The sequence below is a fragment of the Podarcis erhardii genome, assembly GCF_964252035.2.
Source record: "Podarcis erhardii genome assembly, chromosome: 9".
Taxonomy (NCBI): Eukaryota; Metazoa; Chordata; class Lepidosauria; order Squamata; family Lacertidae; genus Podarcis; species Podarcis erhardii.
Window position 1 is genome coordinate 2,063,805 of NC_138512.1, and position 13,476 is coordinate 2,077,280.

Here is a 13,476-nt window from a genome sequence, read left to right on the forward strand (position 1 = left end):
ATCTAGCAAAGGCAATAGAATTGCTATTGGTGATTTCATACTTGAAGTTTCATGCTGTGCCCTGTATTGACATTAGATTAAATTAAATTAATGGTTTTGTGCTTCCTCTTCTGACACCAGCCTGTTGCCGCTGCCAACTGCTGAAATACTTTTTTTCATAGATCATCTGGCTTTAGACGGCTAATTATTACATTTCAATTAATATACACATTGCCACTCTGCAGGTGCTTTTTGAGGAATCAGAAGACCTTGGATATACTCGGAATGGATTCCGGTCCATAACAGTTCTACATGTGTTCATTCATAAGTCTATTCCATCCCATTTCAGCATTTGTGTGGGTGTGGTAAAACAGTGTGAAAGTCCACATTTAAATGTGTATCTAAATTCATAATGAGGAAATTTATCTCAAAGTAGCATTTAAATCCATATTTTTATCTAAATGTTCACTTTTCGAACTGCATTTTATCCTAAAATACCCTATTTTTATGCACTTTGATTAGTTTTTTTAACTGAAAAATGTGTTGCAAAATTTGAAGAAATAAAAAAATCCTTATTGAAGACTTCCGGAGGTGGCGCCTCCGACAATGGCGGATTCCCTCTGATCCAGAGGGAGACAGCTCCACAGAAACTGGGTCTTACCGCTGCAGCGAAGCGGGGACCCTCTCAAAAATCGCAGGCGGAAGAAGCCTGCGACCGTGGGACTCGGCGGGCACCATTTGCGCCCGCACCCCCCCCCCCCCCGGTTTAGCAAAGGGACCCTATTAAGGGCTCCGGAGTGGGACGGGGGTTGACGTGGTGCTGAGAGTCAATCGCTACTTCTGCGGAGCGAAGCTGCATAGCCGATGTCGGAGAGCGCTGTCCTTTTTCCTGTGACAATTCGGACTTTAAACAACAACCCGTGAGTAGGATAATTGAAACTTTTGGACTTAAAAAAACATCTTTGAATTTGAACCGAGATGGGAAGGTGTAAACAGGAAGTCCGCCTCCCGTTCCTTGTATAAAGAATAAAGCAAAGATCTTATAAGCTAAAAGCCGGGTAAATTGACAGCTGGGAATTTCCTGCATTTTTAATCATCAACCCCCCCTAGCCAGCAGGAGGAAAGGGGGAGAAATTTGACTTTTAAATCCTGCTGAGAGTGTGTTAAGAAAGCAAGCTTCCACTGTCCCTAATCTGGGGACGGAATGACAGGAAAGAAACCGTCGGTGATGCCTACAATTTGATTATAGAAAAATTGACAGATAGAACTGGAAAAGGGGAAAAAATAATTCTAACACTCCCTTCTGCCTGTTTGTTGAAAGGAAACAAAATATCTGAGAATTGAAAGTAACTTTTTCCTTGTTGGTTACATTTTAAAAATGGATGTCAAAAAGTAACTATACCCCCTAGAGGAAGCCAGCCAGGGTGTTTGTTACAACCTGCAAAGAGAACACTGTAACTGGGGAAAATAGACCGTGGGACTAGTTTCCTGACCTTGACAAAATGACTAGAAAGGAAATTTTATCTACCCTGGACAAAAGATATGATGTATTGCTCCAGCTGGATGAGAAAGTATCTCGGATGAATCAACAGATGGTCTATATAACAGCTGCAGTTAGCAAGGAGGTGCCAAGGGGAAATGCAGTCACAGAAACCGCACAACAACTTACTCAGGAAGTTGGCTTAACAGAGCAAGTGCAAGGGCAGAGAAAGATGGAAGAGGCTGTGAATGCACCTCAAAAAACTTCAAGTCCTACATGACCAAAAGTTGCAACATTGGGAAATGGAACTTGGAGGACACTGGCTAAATTTTGGATTTAAGAAAAGTGTTATCTTTGGTGGGACTGTGAAACAGGTGGAAGATCATTTCTGGAATAACTGCTCTCTGGATTACAAACTAAATGATGGGGAGTGCATCACTGGGGAATGGGACAACTGGATGAAAGGAAATGAAAAATATTACTACACGGAACTCCCCGGAGATTGGCTCCCCAAAGAGAAAGAGAAGAAACTGCAAAAGAACCCAACAGGGAACAAGGATGTATGCAACTACAAACAGAAACAAGAAAACCCACAGAAGTGACCTGAGGGCCTCAGACATTAGAACACCGGACTGAGGATGATATAATGATATAAGGACTGACATTATCCGGAACCAGAAAAAGGGACGTTGGATAAATTTAGAATGAGAAATGCTTTTTGTAATAAACCTATATTTAGGGAATTAGTGTAATACTAATGAAATATTAAGAGATGTTGGAAAGGAATAATTGGCTTTAGCAGAAAAGTCAAAATGGTGTATGTTTAATAATTTTCAAGATCAAGAGGATAAGATAAGGATTAATGAGATTAATATAAAAAATGAAGAGGTTTGAGTAATAAGGCTGAATTTGCTGAATAATTTTCTAAATGGAATACAAAGAGGGAGGTGGGAGGAAGTCAGGAGAACAAGTGAAAGAATGTCAAAAAATCTGAAAGGAGGGATTTTTTTTTTGTCTTGTTTTTGAGTTGAATTTTTGGTTTTTGTAATCTTTTTTTGTAATCTTTTTGTGTTTAATTTTTGTTGTTGTCTTTGTAATCTTTTTTTTCATAAAATCTAATAAAATATCATTTTTAAAAAAAATCCTTATTTTCTGTGTATTAATCAGGGAGATGTGCATTAGGTCAATCTTCTTAAAAAAATAAGGCCACATTTGACTCTCTTAAAAATCTCCAGCCTCAGAAAAAGGTGACTGAAAAAAGTGTGCCCTTGTCTGCAGCTCTTCACCTTCATCACATCATTCATGTCATTGATGCATGTGCCCAAAAATGCTAGCAGAAGAGTTATAAAGATAAATAATCTTGTGGTCTTCACCACTTTTTCTGGAAGGATGGGGCATTAAAAATATTCATGCTACAATCCCTAAGCATAATTACATGCTTTCTTCTTATAAAGTACAGCTCATTAGCATAATCCTTAGTATGCCTACTCAGAAGTAAGTGTCTTTAAGTTCAGTGGAGACACGGGTGGTGTTGTGGTCTAAACCACTGAGCCACTTGGGCTTGCCGATCAGGTCAGCAGTTCGAATTCCCATGGAGGTGGTGAGCTCCTGTTGCTCTGTCCCAGCTCCTGCCAACCTAGCAGTTTGAAAGCACACCAGTGCAAGTAGATGAATAGGTAGGGCTGCAGCAGGAAGGTAAACGCGTTTCTGTACTCTTTGGCTTCCGACACGGTGTCCCGTTGCACCAGAAGTGGTTTAGTCCTGCTAGCCGCTTGACCCGGAAAGCTGTCTGTGGACAAATGCCAGCTCCCTTGGCCTGAAAAGTGAGATGAGCGCCACATCCCATAGTCGCCTTCAACTGGACTTAACCATCCAGGGGTCCTTCACCTTTTACCTTTACCTACGTCAGCCTGGATAGGTCAGTTGGTTAGAGTGTGGTGCTGATAACGCCAAGGTTGCAGGTTCAATCCCCATATGAGACAGCTGCATATTCCTTCATTGCAGGGGGTTGGACTGGATGATCCTTGGGGTCCCTTCCAACTCTACAATTCTTTGATTCTATAATTCTGTGAAGTGAGAAATTGTATATAGGATTGCACCTTACCTTATAGTTGATTTACATGTGCCATTAATGTGTGAGGCACTTCAAAAAGTACAAGAGGACAGATTCCTACCCCAAGCAGCTTATACCAGACTTTTAGAAGACATCTAAAGGCAGCCCTGTTTAGGGAAGCTTTTAATGTTTAATAGGTTATTGTATTTTAGTGTTTTGTTGGAAGCTGCCCAGAGTGGCTGGGGAAACCCAGCCAGATGTGCTGGGTATAAATAATAATAAATTATTATTATTATTATTATTATTATTATTATTATTATTATTATTATTATACTTAGAATTTCAATACAGGAAAGGCAACAGGAAAAGAGAAAGGAGGCAGAGATAGGATAAACAAGCACTTGATTTGTTTATTTATGCTTTAGACCTTATCCCATGGCGTCTTACAAAATGTTTAAAATTACAGTAAAATGCATTAGAATAAAAACATAAAACATATAGAACTCAAAACACCATAAAGACAAAATACAGAGGACTAAAAAAACCTGGAAAAATAAAATGGCCTTTGCCTAGTACCAAAACGACATCCAGGTGACCTGGAAGGAGTATTCCGCCATCGGAGTGCTCCCACCAAGTAGGACCTTTCCCCTGTAACTAATCACTGCACCCAAAGAAGATAGTCACTTCACTGACCTTAATTTCCAAGTAGATTTTCTAGAAAGAGCACAGCTAGAGATTATTCTCACACACTACTTCAACCTGCTCAGATCTGGTGAGTGAGAGAACCTTCTCATGCTACCTAATCCCTTCTTCACTTTAGTCTTTATCAAATGGGCCGAGTACAAGATACTCTGATAGAACCAGCTGGTTGGTGTAGCATAGCTATCTACTAAAGGCTGAAGTGAGGGCGGGTTATCGGATATCTCCAGGACTGAGATGAAACACTCAGGGCTAAATGGAGGAAAGCGAGAGAGAGATTGAATTAAGCATTCTCAGCTTCCCAGTCCCACCAGGGTGGCTAAGAAGCCATATTTGGTGGGGGGGGTTAATTTTACTCAACCAAAATAAAAGTGAGCCACACAGAGGCGTAATAGTAATTATTTTTGGTTTTTTTGAGGGAGGGATAGTTTCATTTTGTGCATTCTGCATTATTGGCTATGAAACATCCATAACACAGTAAGTTGTAAATTAGTAAACAAATTAAAGGAAAGCCTCAGAGATTATAACAAATTGCACCAAACAGCATTAGTTGCAAGAATTGAATTATTTTTACCGTTATGAATAATAATAATAAACCCAAAGTAATAATGATGTGCCAATAGCAAAACCAAGAAGGGAAGACATTTATAAGAGGTTCTGCAAGCCGTAGGTCCAGTAGAACAGACAAATGCTCAGACTTCCATGGAGTGGGAGTGCCTGAAAGAGGAGTGTTTTGCACATGTTCAAATTTTTTATTATTATTATTATTATTATTATTATTACTATTACTATTATTACTATTATTACTATTATTACTATTATTTTATTTATAGCCCGCCCATCTGGCTGGGTTTCCAAATGTTTTTCAAAATTGTGTTGTCATAAATGTACTAGATATTACCAAGGCGTGTGTGACTGTGGCTAATATGTAACTGTATGTATTTATGTATTGATGGTTTTTTTATTTAAAACATTTATTCAAAAGTTACTATGCAGCTTTGTTCAGCTTTGTATTGATCAGTTTAACACCTGCACACTAGCTCAGTGCTATCCAAAGACACATTGTGGATGGGCCCTTGTTTATGAATAAGGATGAGCAAATGAACTTATTTATATTTCATGTCAGTTTCAAATGCACTCAGCCAAGGGTCCATTTCATCCCAATTTTGGCACATTAAAAAAAGGGAAACATGCATTTAAATTATACATATGTTATGAATTTTTATATGCATTATTTCTCTAGACAATGCATTGTGTATGCTTTTCATTTTATTTTCCTGTAAAATGTGCATTTTTGTCAGCATATTTTGAACCAAAATCGAATTGCAAAATTCAAAGAAATATGTAATCCACTTGAAAGCTGCATTCTGGCCCCACATAGAGGTCTGGGACTGGTGAATTAAGTTGGTTTATTCAGGGGCGGACCTTGTTATTGTTGTTGTTTAGTTGTTTAGTCGTGTCCGACTCTTCGTGACCCCCTGGACCAGAGCACGCCAGGCACTTCTGTCTTCCACTGCCTCCCGCAGTTTGGTCAAACTCATGCTGGTAGCTTCGAGAACACTGTCCCACCATCTCATCCTCTGCCGTCCCCTTCTCCTTGCACCCTCCATCTTTCCCAACATCAAGGTCTTTTCCAGGGAGTCTTCTCTTCTCATGAGGTGGACAAAGTATTGGAGCCTCAGCTTCACGATCTGTCCTTCCAGTGAGCACTCAGGGCTGATTTCCTTCAGAATGGATAGGTTTGATCTTCTTGCGTCGAGATATAAAGATTTTTTGGAAAGTAAAACCCCAAGGTGGCACTCACCTATGGAAGCGAAAGCTTTGAAAAAACTTAACATGGAGACTAAATGGCCAAAGTATTGGGAAATTTTGGAAGAGGAAGGTGATAAATTGAAATTGCAGAGTTATGAGAAGCTCAAAGATAAGGTGCGAGACTGGCTACATTATTTTCAAATAAGAGAGGTTTATAACCAAGATAAAAAAGTGGGCTTCCAGGTGGAAAAATCAAAGTTAGAGACAGAATTGTTAGAAACCAATGCTAAGATATTGTCAAGAATGTATAATTTGCTGTTGAAATGGAATACTGAGGAAGAAACGGTAAAATCTGCAATGATAAAATGGGCACAAGATATAGGATATAACATTATGTTTGCTGACTGGGAGAAGCTGTGGACCACCGGGATTAAATTTACGGCATGTAATGCCTTAAGAGAAAATATTATGAAAATGATGTATAGGTGGTACATGACCCCAGTCAAGCTTGCAAAAATCTATCATCTGCCCGACAATAAATGTTGGAAATGTAAAGAAACTGAAGGTACATTCTTCCACCTCTGGTGGACGTGCCCAAGGATTAAGGCTTTCTGGGAGATGATATATAATGAACTAAAAAAGGTACTTAAGTACACCTTCCTTAAGAAACCGGAGGCCTTTCTCCTGGGCATAGTCGGCCAATTGGTGTTAAAGAAGGATAGAACTTTCTTTATGTATGCAACAGCAGCAGCAAGAATCATCATAGCAAAGCATTGGAAGACACAAGATGTACCCACTCTGGAAGAATGGCAGATGCAAGTAATGGAGTATATGGAGATGGCGGAAATGACTGGCAGAATCCGAGACCAGGGAGAAGAGTCGGTGGAAGAAGACTGGAAGAAATTTAAAATTTATTTACAGAAACATTGCAAAATTTTTGAATGTGAATGATGTTGGAATGAAACGAAGTGGTTCTAGCAATATGATTAGAAGCTACAATATGTGAGGAAAAATAACTAAGGGTAAAATAAGAGGGTATGAATTTGCTGAACAAATTTGTAAATGGAATACAAAAAAGGGAGGTGTGAGGAAGTCATGAAAATAAGTTAATGAGTGGTACGATATCTGAAAGAGTGATTTTTTAATTTTTCTTTTTAAATTTTGGCTTTTGTTTTTTTGTCTGTTTGTGTGTTTTTGTTTTTTAAACCTCTTTTTGTAAAAACTTAATAAATATTATTTTTTTTTTAAAAAAAAGGTTTGATCTTCTTGCAGTCCATGGGACTCTCAAGTCTCCTCCAGCACCAGAATTCAAAAGCATCCATTCTTTGGCCAACAGCCTTCTTTATGGTCCAGCTCTCACTTCCATACATCACTACTGGGAAAACCATAGCTTTAACTATACAGACCTTTGTTGGCAAGGTGATGTCTCTGCTTTTTAAGATGCTGTCTAGGTTTCTTTTGTCCCAAGAAGCAGGCGTCTTTTAATTTCGTGACTGCTGTCACTATCTGCAATGATCATGGAGCCCAAGAAAGTAAAATCTCTCACTGCCTCCATTTCTTCCCCTTCTATTTGCCAGGAGGCGATGGGACCAGTGGCAATGATCTTCGTTTTTTTGATGTTGTGCTTCAGACCATATTTTGCGCTCTCCTCTTTCACCCTCATTAAAAGTTTCTTTAATTCCTCCTCACTTTCTGCCATCAAGGTTGTGTCATCTGCATATCTGAGGTTGTTGATATTTCTCAGGAGACAGATGAGGTGATCAGGCACTCCCATTTCTTTAAGGATTTGCCATAGTTGGTTGTGGTCGACACAGTCAAAGGCTTTTGCATAGTCAGGGGTGGGCCTTGGTAATATGCAATCCTGTGGGAGGCCAAACTTTGACACCCTTCCCCCACCCCTTGCTGTGCCGAATTAACCTGGGTTTAGGGAAGGAGGTGCAAGACTCTGGCATGGTCCTAGAGCCGTCCTACCTCCTTTCCAAACCCTGGTAAGCACTTGCCTGGCTTTGGAAAGAAGACCAGAGAGCTTTAGGACAGTTAAGAGGCTGTCAGCGCTGTCACGCCTCCTTCCCAAAACTGGGCAAGCGCTTTAAGAAGGCACCCTCCTCAGCTGCGTGCCCAGTGCGGCCACATTTCTTGTGCTGCCCCACATCCGCCTCTGGTTAATTCTAAGGATTTCTCTTCCATCCCTGCTGACATGCTTCCAGTCTAAGGACAAGAAGCAATAGGAATGGGGAAAGGAAGGGACACGGATGAAGGGCAAAGATAAATCCGGAAAGGTCTGGAAAGCAAGATAAGGCTTAAATACCATTGCGGGAGCCCATTGGATGTCATGGGAGAGAGCATTCCTATGATAGGGAGCAGCCAAAGAGAAATGGCAGAGGTGGAAAATGGAAACAGAGATGCAGTGCTTTGAACAGAAATTTGTGGCAGAGGAACAAAGAAAACCATAGAATACATGAAGGGAGGAGGATGTTGATTCTAAATTCTATGATTTAGAATTTTAGGTAATGGAACTGCAAGCCATATGGGGCCATGAAATCTAGTGGAGTGTGGATGGATGCATGTGCAATAATTGTTGAAGAAGAGGGTCGTAAGTGATCCCAGAAAACAAAGAAGAGGAGGGATTGCTAACCCTGGTGCAACTATTGCAAAGTGTGTCGTTGATAAATTGATGTTATACAGGCTATTCTTTTAACCCTGTCATTCCCAAAGGACTGCATAAATGTACTTTAACTAGTGACATGAAAAGAATATAATTGCAGTTATGCAGAAACATCCATCATGACCCATTGACACTGATGTTGTAGAGTATATCTGAATCTCCAGTTTGGCTGCTCCCTTTACTCTGCTGCAGGCCTCTGAATGATGCCATCCCTCTGGTACCATCAGTATCCAAGATGCACCAGTGGGAGCTTTAGAACATGGGTGCAGCATTGATTTATAATTTTAAAGACACTCCCTGACACAGGGCACTACTCAAACCTTTCTTAGGAAATGATAATTTGCAGGCATGCATACCCTTAGATCCCATGGGCTTGTAAGAACAAAGTTTGAAACTGTGATACTAACTGCTGAGTCAGTTTCTAGATTCAGGTTGCGCATGTTACACCAGTTCTCACTTTGTATTTATATTTACAGGTCCCCACCCCACCCCCACAAAGGCAAAAAGGTGAATATTCGTTTTCAACTTTAAGTAGTTTCTGCTTAAATTGCTAACACAAATGTTCACAATGGAATGAAGCAGAAACTAGCATGGTCCTTGTTCAATAATAATATGCAAATTCATTAAGCATCCACAATTCTTGAAAAGCAAGAGGAATCAGTCAAAGTAATTCAGCTTTCTTGGGACCCTGTGGCTCTCCTTAAAGTACCCCTTGCAACATAGGCATTTGCCCCTACCATGAGGAAGTGATTGAACTTTGCTTTTTCTCATTGGGTATAACTCAGCCAACTCATGAGATTGTACACATGCTTTAAATCTCACCACTGAGTTTAACTTCTAGAAGGGAAAAGGCAAACATTAATACTTCACAGCAAGTGGAGGTATTTCAAATCATGCTGGTCTACAAAGGATTCCAGATCCCCAGTGAACTGGCTGCCAAGTGGCTACTGGGCTAAGTTCAAGGTGCTGGGTTTGGAGTGTAAAGCCCTATGCCGCTGGGGACCAGGATGCCTGACGGACGGTGTTCTGCAGACGAGGTCCGTTCACACAATGTAGGAACTGGACCTTTGGCACCGTGCCGCCTGCCCCTCGGAATCCCCTTCCTCTGAGTATTAGACAGGTACCATCTCTGTTTTCTTTTTGGCAACTACTGAATACCTTCCTCTTCCAGCAAGCCTTTTAAGTTGATATCTTTCTCAGTCTGTGTCTTTATTGGAATTGTTTTTTAAGACACAGTGTTTGTTTTATCATTTGTTTGCTGCCCTGGGCTCCTTTGGGAGGAAGAGTGGTATATAAATATAATAAACAAATTCCCTATCACTTGACTTCCTATCACACTATCAATCTTTTGCTTCTGACACCACATTGCTCTTTGCCAAGAATTTTTACAAAAAAATATAGATAAATTATACACAATGGCTGGTGAAATAATAATAAGTGCATTTAGAGGAAAGGGGAATGTATCTCAGATTTTCTTCTCTCATATTCTCCCTCTTTTCCAGAAACAATCTTGATTTTATCTATCTATCTATCTATCTATCTATCATCTATCTATCTTATCTATCATATCATCATCTGTTCCCTGATAAATCACCATCCTTCCCTTGCTATTGTGGGGTTTTGTTTTTTAACTCTGTGGAGCTGCCTTTTTAATGTTTTAATATTGGAGTGAGTTGCTATTGCTGCTCTTCTTCAGGCTTCCCTCTCCAGGGTCTTTCAGAGTCAAAACTCTGAAGGCAGATTTGGCCGAACCCCCTCATCTGTTAGAGCTACACATTAGATGGTGAATCTTCATGCAGAGGAGAGCTGCATGTGGACATCCTCTTTCACGGTTCCCAAGGCAAGGCCTGTCTGGCAGGTGCGTTGGCAGCAAGGGCTGGGATCACGCACCCACACAACCCACACAACCCGTTGAGACATGCTTGAAGTGGATGAGAGGGCTCATCTGCAAACAGACACCCCCCCCCCAAAGAGAGGTGCATTTAAAAAGCTTGCAGCAGCCAGAAGAAAGCCTCCAGTGCTGTATATTAGAGTGGTTCTTCTTCTGAAAACAGGTGTTAACACACACATACCCTCATTTTCATCTCAAAAGGTATACCGTATTTTTCGCACCATAGGACGCACTGGACAATAGGACGCACCTTGTTTTAGAGGGGGGAGAACAAGAAAAAAAATTATCCCCCTCTCTGCCCAGTGCCCCTTCAGCGAAGCTATCCGCAGCGAGGGGAGCCCTGCGGGGAACTCCTGCAGGGCTCCCCGCACTGCGGAAGTCTGCCCGGCACGAGGGGTGCTCTGCTTCAGGGTGCCCTTCGCGCCGGGCGGCAGACTGCTATCCGCAGCGAGGGGAGCCCTGCGGTGAACTCCCGCAGGGCTGCCTAGGCTGCGGATGTGTTCCCCAAGCGCCGGGCGCTCTGCTTTCAGTGCGCCCGGCGCTCCGGGAAGCAGGCTGCTATCCGCTATAGAGGCTCCTTCCATAGCCGCGCATCACCTCTCCAGCCGGGAGTGGGTAGCGGGGCTATGGCGTCTTCGCTCCATAGGACGCACACACATTTCCCCTTCATTTTTGAAGGGGAAAAAGTGCGTCCTATAGAGCGAAAAATACGGTACTTTGCTTGGTCCTTCTAGTTTCATCTGAGTCCCTACAGTAGAAAGGTGGAATTTGGACCATAATGTGAACTGTAACTCAAGGTACTCTTGAGTCAGAGGCAAGGTGGTTTGGATCAAATGCTACTTTCTCCCACTCTGGCATGGAATGAGGAAGAGTCGCTATTTCCATTTCTTTGTTAAGAAGGTTATTGTTCCATTGCATGCTTTGAGTTGTAACAGTTTTAGTAGCCATGTTGAATAACATGAACACCAGTTGGTGCAATAAACACCAGACCAACAAGGAGGACTTCCGGAGGCGGCGCGAACGGTAATGGCGGTCCTCTCTCACTAGTGAGGAGGAAGCTCCGCGGAAAAGGGTCGTCCGCTACGGCGAAGCGGAGACCCACTTTGGAAACCCACAGGCAGCAAGAGCCTGTGGTCTTGAGACTCGGTGGGCGCCAGGAGCGACCCCCAAATCGCTGAAGGAACCCCGTAAGGGGCTCCGGAACGTGGAGGGGGTAGCGGCGCTGTGAGTCGTTTCGCAATCTGCGGAGTGAAGCCGCGCTGCTGCTGCCGGTGAGCGCTGACCTCTTTTCCTGGGAACTTCTGATTCGCAAAAGCAACAACCCGTGAGTAAAGAAGGACTTTACAATATTAGAGACTAAAGAAAAATTACTGAATTTGGTTGAAAGCGGAGTGACGAAAAACAGGAAGTCCGTCTTCCGCTGTCATTGAACTTCAAAGCAAAGAGCTGGAGGAGTGGAGGCAAAGAGAGAACTCTTAACCTAAGGGATCTGAGCACCAATTGAACTTCTTTGCAAGTTGATTAAGGACTTTAAGCGCTGGAATTTATGTTTTTTTATCTGTATGGTGACACCTTTCTTCTATTGGATTTATAATTTAAGTAAGAAACCCAGGTGCTGGAGCTGCCTGTGTAACTGAGCAGCCAGTTTGCAGACTTGGATACTTTGATTTTAAACTTGGAAACAATCTGAGGAGTTTGGACTTGTTACTTTGAAGCATCACTTGGAATACCAGTATGCACTGACTGAAACATTGTGGCTGCTAAAACTAACTCTGCTAAAACCTACTATTGAAGGTTCTTTGGACATTAAATTTGATTTTATTAATTTTATTGGAACTGATCTCTTCCCCTTAGACATTTTAAGCTCCCCCTAGAGGATTTGGGATTTACAGCAGTGACATTATTTTTACTTTCATTTTCCCGGCCTCCTGTTTGACTGTTACCATCTGGGATGTTGTTTTCTCATGGGAACAACTCAGCTTGACCTTGATTCTTAGATAACTTTGGAATGAGTGGCGCAAGAAAAAAGGGACCAAAAACCAGACAAACAACTCTAACAACTTTAACTGCAGCCTCACAGACACGTAGATCATCTGTGCCTACTTTGCCTTCTGAGGAAGAAGCTGCCTCTCTGCCACGGGCAGGGGAGGGAGAAACTGAGGAATTACAATTGGAAGATATGGCCTCAGGAGCAACCGCTTCCATTTTAGAGAAAATCTATGAAAAATTGGAATCTTTGGATAAAAAAGTGGAATCATTGGACAAAAAAGCTGATGAGCAAACTGCTAAAATCGATCAAAATACAGAATGTTTAAATAGATTAACTGGACAAGTAGCACAGAATGTACTGGCATTAGGAGAATTGACGGAGGCTACAGGTGAAAATCGGAAATTGGCTGAGGACACCAGCCAAAGACTTGGAAAGTTAGAACAAGAGGTAAGACCACTCAGCAAACAAGTAGGTGAACATCAGACCTATCTTTCTATGTTGGAACTGCGAAACAGGGAGAGTAACTTAAGGATAAGGTCCATACCAGAAGTGGAAGAAGGCAACTTAGCTGAGTTTTTGACTAAAGAATTTTCCAAGTTCTGGAAATTAGAGGAAAAGGACTTTAAAATTGTATCAGCTTTTAGGCTTGGAAGACTTACAAAGAAAGAGAAGCCCAGAGACTGTTTGATAATACTGAGATCAAAGGAGGAAAGGGACAAGATTTTAGGCCTACATTACGGAAAGTCACTGGACATTTTGGACAAAAGAATTGAACTTTACAAGGACATTCCTAAACAACTGCTTGACCTTAGATCTGACTATTTGGAACTGGCTAGACTGTTGAGGAGTAACTCAATTATCTTCAGGTGGGAATTTCCCCAAGGATTATCTTTTACTTTTAGAGGGAAGAAGGTTAAAATTAGAACATTGGAAGACAGAGATAAATTTCTGACTACATACGGAGAGG

At 41.6% G+C, this 13,476-nt stretch overlaps 1 protein-coding gene across 1 annotated transcript in view; it reads left to right on the forward strand.

Annotated features, from left to right (window-relative positions):
* Window positions 1-13,476, forward strand: part of SCAPER (S-phase cyclin A associated protein in the ER) — a 216,213-nt gene that overhangs the window by 191,265 nt on the left and 11,472 nt on the right. The gene's annotated exons all lie outside the window — the stretch shown is intronic.